The sequence below is a fragment of the Pagrus pagrus genome (assembly GCF_965226575.1).
Source record: "Pagrus pagrus genome assembly, chromosome: 10".
Taxonomy (NCBI): domain Eukaryota; kingdom Metazoa; phylum Chordata; class Actinopteri; order Spariformes; family Sparidae; genus Pagrus; species Pagrus pagrus.
In genome coordinates this window covers 20,863,293-20,870,599 of record NC_140194.1, presented here as the reverse complement: position 1 = coordinate 20,870,599, position 7,307 = coordinate 20,863,293, and positions in this window count along the sequence as shown.

Genomic DNA, 7,307 nt, shown 5'->3' with positions numbered 1-7,307 from the left:
GATAAAAATAAATCTGCCTGAAATTGGGCATGTTTCAGTTCCACTGATGAAAGTTTCATGTGATTCACTGAGACAGACCATTGGGCACCATGTGTAATCACTGGCATTCCTCTGTGTGACAGTATTCAACTCAAGGACTTGAGGCAAAAAGGAAAATCACAGTCTGGGAAACTTGTTCCATAGCTCTACAATTCTAAAGCGCTGACATACATGAAGCCCTCCTCATAATGTGACTGTGGAGGCAACAAGCATCAGCATGCAAATCTCGCTAAGTATTACCTGTCATCAGAGAGGGATGACAAAATGACACTCACTTTTGAAAGTTTTGCTTTGCTGTCTTCTAAAAGCATTGTGCGTGTTATGAAGTGTCTCCTCTGTTGTCTGACTTCTTTAGAATATCTCAGTGGACGTTCTTTGAAGTCACTCCAGAGGGATTCTGCTAACATCTGCAAAGGATAGAAAATGAGATAATAGGGTGTCGTGTTCAGCGTTTGTGTCTTTAATGGTCGTGATCTTCTTGATCGTCTGTTGTCTTGTCCTTTTATGCAGGAACAAGCCCTATACATGCATGAATACGTTTAGTTTTAATGAATCCGCTCTTCTCTGAGTGTTTCTAGTTATCTCGTCTGCAGAGTATTTAAGTAGTTGCCCCAATTAAGATCTGATGCTGTAAAAACTTGAAACTTTTCAATTCCTTATCTCAATGATAGCATTACAGGCATTATTGCCTCCATGTTTTGGGCTCTCATGCCTAGTGTCATGTCTTTTAAAACTTGTGAAGTGTGCGGAGACTCTTTGGATGATGTGCACTCTTAATAATGTGGAAGAAAAAGCAGCAAATTGTCACATGATGCGAGAGGCTGCAACCAGAGAAAACGAATTGCATTATTTGCAACAATTGATTTATTGTTGTAACTCATTTCTAAGCAACAAATCACTGGTTCTGGATTTTAAATCTGACTATTTGCTGGTTTTCCCAGTCTTCTGTTATGGCAAACTGAGGATCTGTTGGTTGGAAAAAACAAGCAATTTGAATTTATCAACTCTGATTGGCATTTTTAAAACTATTTCTAACATTTTTATTGATCAATTCTATAATGAATCAGGAAAATAATCTGATTACATGATAATGAAAGTAATTGTTAAAAAAGGGATACATAAGGTAAATTAAAATAATATTATATTAATCAATTCATATACATATTATATATATATATATATATATATATATATATATATAAATAACACTATAAATGATGAAAAATATGTAATGCTTTTAAGCAAGATTAAATACAATAACATTTGGTTGTATCTGGTCGCACTACTTCACTCTTTGAGCCATCAGATTGGATTTGCAGAGCAGAATTCTCATGTTAGTGTGCACTCTCTCAGCATGTTCAGAGATCTTTGTCTTTGCGTTGCCATGTGAAGTTTACCACCTAGGGTCAGACGGAGCCGAGCACCCAGGTGGCGAATTCGTCTTTAAAGCAGACGAGGTGAGGAGTCACATTCGCCTGGAGACTTAAAAGTCCTCCTGGTTTTCAGGCTTCACTGGTGCTTCAATGATGTATTGTTTGCTGGCCCAAAATAAGCTTATCTGCCTTGTTTGCATGCGCCTCATCAATGAGATACAAATATAACAGGGTCAAAGGTACCAGGCAAAGTAAATAAACAGACGTGACACCAGCGTCTCCACTTTCCAAGGAGACAAGGAGAACTACTGTTTGATGGTCTCTTGGAAGCTGAACACAAGACCTCCAGCAGACACTCGACCAACTACTTTCAGTTTGATCCTCTAACATGGAGTGATTGTAAACCTTTCTGAGTCACAACCCCCCAGAAAAATCAGGTTGGCGTTCTGCTGCCACCTCCACTGGGACTTCCAAAATGAAAAAAATTATTGTGTGTGTGTCCTGCAGGTCCTGACCCCCAGGCTGAGAACCAATGCTCTAACCTACAGTGACCCGAGCAGGAACATCCATGTCAGGTCTGGCTGTACTTCAATTAGATAACTCAAACAATATTGATATAAACTGACTCACTGGAGGATAGAATCTTCATGAAATACAGAGTGATGGGGGTAATAACAATGAAGACAACAAAACATAAAAATGAATAAAGAAAAGTAAAATAAAGGAAGGGGAAAGAGATCGTGGGAAAGCTGTACTTGTAATAATATCTCCATGAACCAGCTGAGAAACATTTGTGTTTACAAAGCTTATAACAGCTCTTTAGATATTTAGAAAAAATGCGTATAGAAAGGCGTTTTGGTTAAAATTAGGATAAAATATGAGAAGGACAAAACGATGTTCAAAAACATGTACTTGACTCTTAACTAGTTAAAGATTACACAAAAGCCAGAGAACACAAGTACGTTTTACAAATGTTGGCATCTGTGAGACTTTGTGGTTTCAAAGCGAAGGAGCAACAACAGACGACAGTGACCTTCAGCTTTCAGTCTTGATATTCTAACAGCCAGCAGTCCCTGAGGGACTGTTGATCCTGCTGCTGGTAAAAACACAACAGGTAGATGAAAGAGGCGCCTGTGTTTATATGCTGATTTGCAGAAAGCAGGAAAAAGGCTAATTGGACCCTTCAGGTTGCACGTAAAAGTCGTCTGAGAAAATAACAGGTGGGCAAGAATTTCAGGAGTGAAGTCTGACAATGTGAAATCAAGACAGACAATGCAGGAATTCATCTTATAAAAACAGAATTCGATGCGTTTAATACCACCTTTGTTCCATCATATCGATGTATTTGAAATTATTTAGTTTTTCCCAAAATGGTACCAGTTCCCTTAATTGACTGACTTCATGGACAAGTCTCACTCTGATTATGAAAAATAATAATAATAAGGGATCCTACATATTCAAAGACCATTTTTAATTAACAAAAAATAAAACGGCGTGACCTTGTGGTTTTGAACATCTGGAGGGTCAAATTGAACCATAAGGTGGGCCAACTTTGGCTCACGGGCCCCACTTTGGGAACCTCTGTTATAGACATGCTGTTCGTTGCTGCTTTTATGTGTATGTTCTGTTTCTTTATTCCTGTTCAGCTATCTTTAGCTGTATTTAGTTCTATCTTCCTGTAAGTTTTTTTTTGGAACTGTGTGTCACATTGAGGGCAATGAAACTCAGTCAAAGTCCTGTCCGAGTCCTTTGTGCTACATCTATTTTATAAAATAAAGCTGATTTTGACTTTTAGCAAAAATGGGTAATTCTGTCAGTAAAAGGGTGTAGGCAGGATGAAGTTCAGTTTGTGACCCTACGCATCACACTGACGGTGTCAGAAGTAATGACCCATATTTAACAGGAAAAAGTCATTGGTCAGCCAGTCATTGGTTTTTAGGCAATTTCAATTGCAAAATGTATATGCATATCTGATGGATGAAATGATTATGATACAAAGTCACACAAAAGTGTCATCAAAAATGTTTCAGAGTCTAAATATGGCTGATAAAAATATTTATAGTATAAGAAATTGAAAAAGAAGGTTAACTAAAGATTTTTCTTTTAAATATTCTGTTGTCTGATCTGAAAGATAATCATTTTCAGCTGTCTCCCCTTGAGAGGACTGTTTCTCTTCTTTTAACACATTCATCAACCCCTTGACCTCCTCATCACATCCTCTCATAATGTACATTGTGTCATTTAACCAGTGCTAAATTCTGTGGCATTTCTGCAAAGCATTCTCAGAGTCTCCCTGTCAATCACACCGTGGGCGTTGCTGTGATCTTTTCTTCCTCGCATGTCTTGTTGACAGTTTTGTACGCTTTCTTATCTGATCAACAACGGTGACTACATTCCAGTCCCTTCCCATGACTCCTGTGTTTTCTGAATCACAGATAGAGATGAACACAATTGAGATTTAGACCTGATTCCCTGGAAATTTTCTGGAGATATGAGAACAGAGCTTTAGTTAGCCAGCAAAGTGTGTGTGTGTGTGTGTGTGTGTGTGTGTGTGTGTGTGTGTGGGTGGGTGTGAGATGCACCTGCATATGGCAAAAGAATATGGACACATTTTGTGCACTTCTGATCTGGGTGTCTGGGCCTTCAGTTCCAAGTAAGACAACCCTTACTGCTACAGCATCGGATGCAATGATATGCAATGGATAGACAGTAATTTGGTTCCAAACTGTGTGCAACAGTTTTGGGAATGCCCCCTCCTATCTTAGCATGACAACAGTCTCGTGCACAAACCCAGACTGGTCCTGTACTGAGCCATCAGAAACCTTGACCTGGATGAACTTGAAAGCTGGCTGCGAGCCAGAAGTTCTCACCCAACATCGGTGGCTGACCTCACTAATGCGCTTGTGGCTGAATGGGAGCAAATCCCTGCAGCCAGGTTACAACATCTTGTGGAAAGCCTTCCCAGACGTTTCCAGCCATGTTTTGGCTACAAAAAAATAGATTTTTTTGACGGGAAGTCAGGGCATCTCCAGGCATTCTGGCAACAAAAAACAGATGTTTTAAAGATCTTATGACATCTCTAGCCTTGTTTGCAGCCAACAAAAGTTATTTCAAGCCAAACCATGATCTTTTTATAACCCTGACTAAGTGGTTTTCCTGATTAAGCCTAACCAGAGCATAAGTACAGCACCGTCACGGCATAAAATTGAAAATTGAACCAAAGTAAACATGAAGTTGCAAGATGAAGAAATGTAAAATTTTCGTAGTTTGCAGAAATGTAAACAAAAACATTTATTTTGGCGATCAGGTCGCATTTGTTCTGGTGAGCTTGGGTGAAACATTTTTTTATTATTTGGCTCCTGGTTTTCAGATGGTAAACAGTCTGAATCTGCCGCAGACATCTGCAGGGTTGCAGTTATCAATTCTGGGAAAGACTGTCTCCAAGTGACCCAATTTTTAAATTTCTAATTTGATGAAGACATTAATCACTTAAATTGTTTGGCATAACAGTGCAGTGGTATCCTGCATGAAGAAGTTGCGAGAACAGGCACAAATGAGCGGCAGTGACGGTACAATATGTGTTGTACTGTAGTTCAGTCTGATGTTGTACCTCCCGCCCAATTTGTCCACGTAAAGCAGACACAGTGACATTGAATAGATGTCAGCTATCGTCAGCATTTGTTGTATAGCTCAAGGCTCAACACTACACAGGCATGTACTTAAAGTGGCAGCAGGCAACTTTTCCCCCCTGTTGTTTACAAGGGGTATTGTTGTTGCTGTTGTAAAGACAACTGGATCGTTTGTTTTCCTCAGAGTCACAAATGACGACAACGCAGCACACAACGTGAGTTTGTTCAGTCATTTAGTATATAATAGAGATGGATCACCAGTAAACCTTCCTTTTCCTGGGTGACCGTGCCCCCAGTGGCAGACGAAGCTGTAGTGATAGTGAGGTGAACCAATGTAAACGCAGATGGGTTCATTATTCCCTATGTATTACATTGTGCAATCCACATTTACTACATAATGATACGTTGAAGCAGAAAACTCGTCTGTTGCAGATAACATCTTTCCCTCCAGTTAATGAAAAGCAGATGATCTTTCTGTACTTATTGTTTATCGCTATCGTCTCACACGCTCATGTTTGACAGCCGCAAGGCACAACTGCTGATTAAATCCCGGCTGCATTGTGTTCTTCATCAAGGGCACACAGATGGAGATTCCTCAGAAGAGGAGAGGGTGATCCTTCTGGGTTGAGGATTCAACCCAGCATCCTTTAAGTCACGTTTGCTTCTTTTACTCAAAGCTTTTCCTGTCCCGCAGAGCTTGGATGTTTGAATAATTAGTAATTCAAACTCACCTCCCAGGGTAAAATTTTCCTCTGAGAGGATGTTCTCGTTGTGGAGTGATGGACAGACACCCTTTGGCGCCGGTTGTCTTAAAGCAGTACATACTGCAGGCTTACATTCCTAAAATGTTATCAGCTGAAGGTTATTCACAAATAGCATAACATGCACTGTTGAGTGCATCACCTGTCAGTGTTGGGAAGCCTTTAACAAATCCAGTAAATTGTAAAAAAAGATAAGAGATAATGCAGCCTTTATTTTTGGCCATAATAAACGCTCATATGCATGTTTTAAATGCAGGGTTTGAGTTATAATCTGAGCCTTGTGTGGGTCTGAAGCAGGCGCCCAGGAAGAGCGGCAGGCTGATTCTAGTTTTTGTGGTGGCCAAACTGTAATTACATTGTCACTTGATGCACTGCGGCACAAAAGTACATTTTCCCATAAGCTAACACTGTGAAGGAAGCGTCGTTGTATGGATACATTTTCTCTCAGCATCCCAACCCCCGCGAATCGACTGGTTTCACTGTCAGAATTTGAGCCATCGGTCCAATAAAATTTGCAAAGTCTAGAAGAGCCGCACCATTACATTCAAGTTAGCCGGGCACTATACAGGAAGTTAGCTGTCTCGGTTGGCGAAAGCCTCTAGTGCGTACGCTCTATGGGCCCCACGATGCAAAAGCTACACGGAAGACAGGTGAGTCATTTGGGTTCGTGCACCACGGAGCAGCTTTCATAGAAATGAATAGGACTTCGCCTCCATGGCTGTGTCCAGGTATAATTATAACGTCCTTGGTCTGGAGGAGATGTCGCTAACAGCGGGCATTTTTGTAATTTATTAATGACCCCCCACAGATTTATGACTGATTTTTACAGCTTTCATGGGAGCTCAGAGCCCTGCCTGAGGGAGCGCAGCTGTGACACTTAAAAGAGTAACTTTACAGCCCCTTTTCAGCCTGGGGATTAAGTTGCTCATTAACAAGAAATTGCATTAATGCCAAAGATGTGTTGTTTAGAAACGCGTCCTCACTGATTTGTCCGTCCAGCAAAAAGTACTGACAGTCTATTTTTTCAAATGCAGAATGTCCCACTCAGTACTTTTATTGTTGTAATAAATACTACGTTCCCATGGATGCGAACAGACTAATTATCTCTTATGTGTATTTGAGTCATTCATAAGCAAGTGGAAGTGGGATAAAGACAAGACCAGAGCCTTGCCAGAATGCAAAGTGCATTTCAAATTCTGTCTCCTGGCAAGAAGAGAAAGCCTCAGATGATAACCGCACAGCAGGTATGTGTGACAGCAGAAGCCCTTGAGCAAAGTGTTCAGGGCAACAGCACATCACGCTGCATGAAAGGCACATTGTGACTGACAGCTTGACAGTTACGCTCTGCTCCAGTCAAGCTGACAGATCAGGCTCTGGCTCGATTCATAGTGATGACAAATTCTCCCTTTGATTTCCTGTGATGCTTCACTCCCACACTGTTCAAAAGTAATTACGCAAGGAATTATGCAAGTGGATTGACATTAGGACCCAGAGGCTTTGTTTAT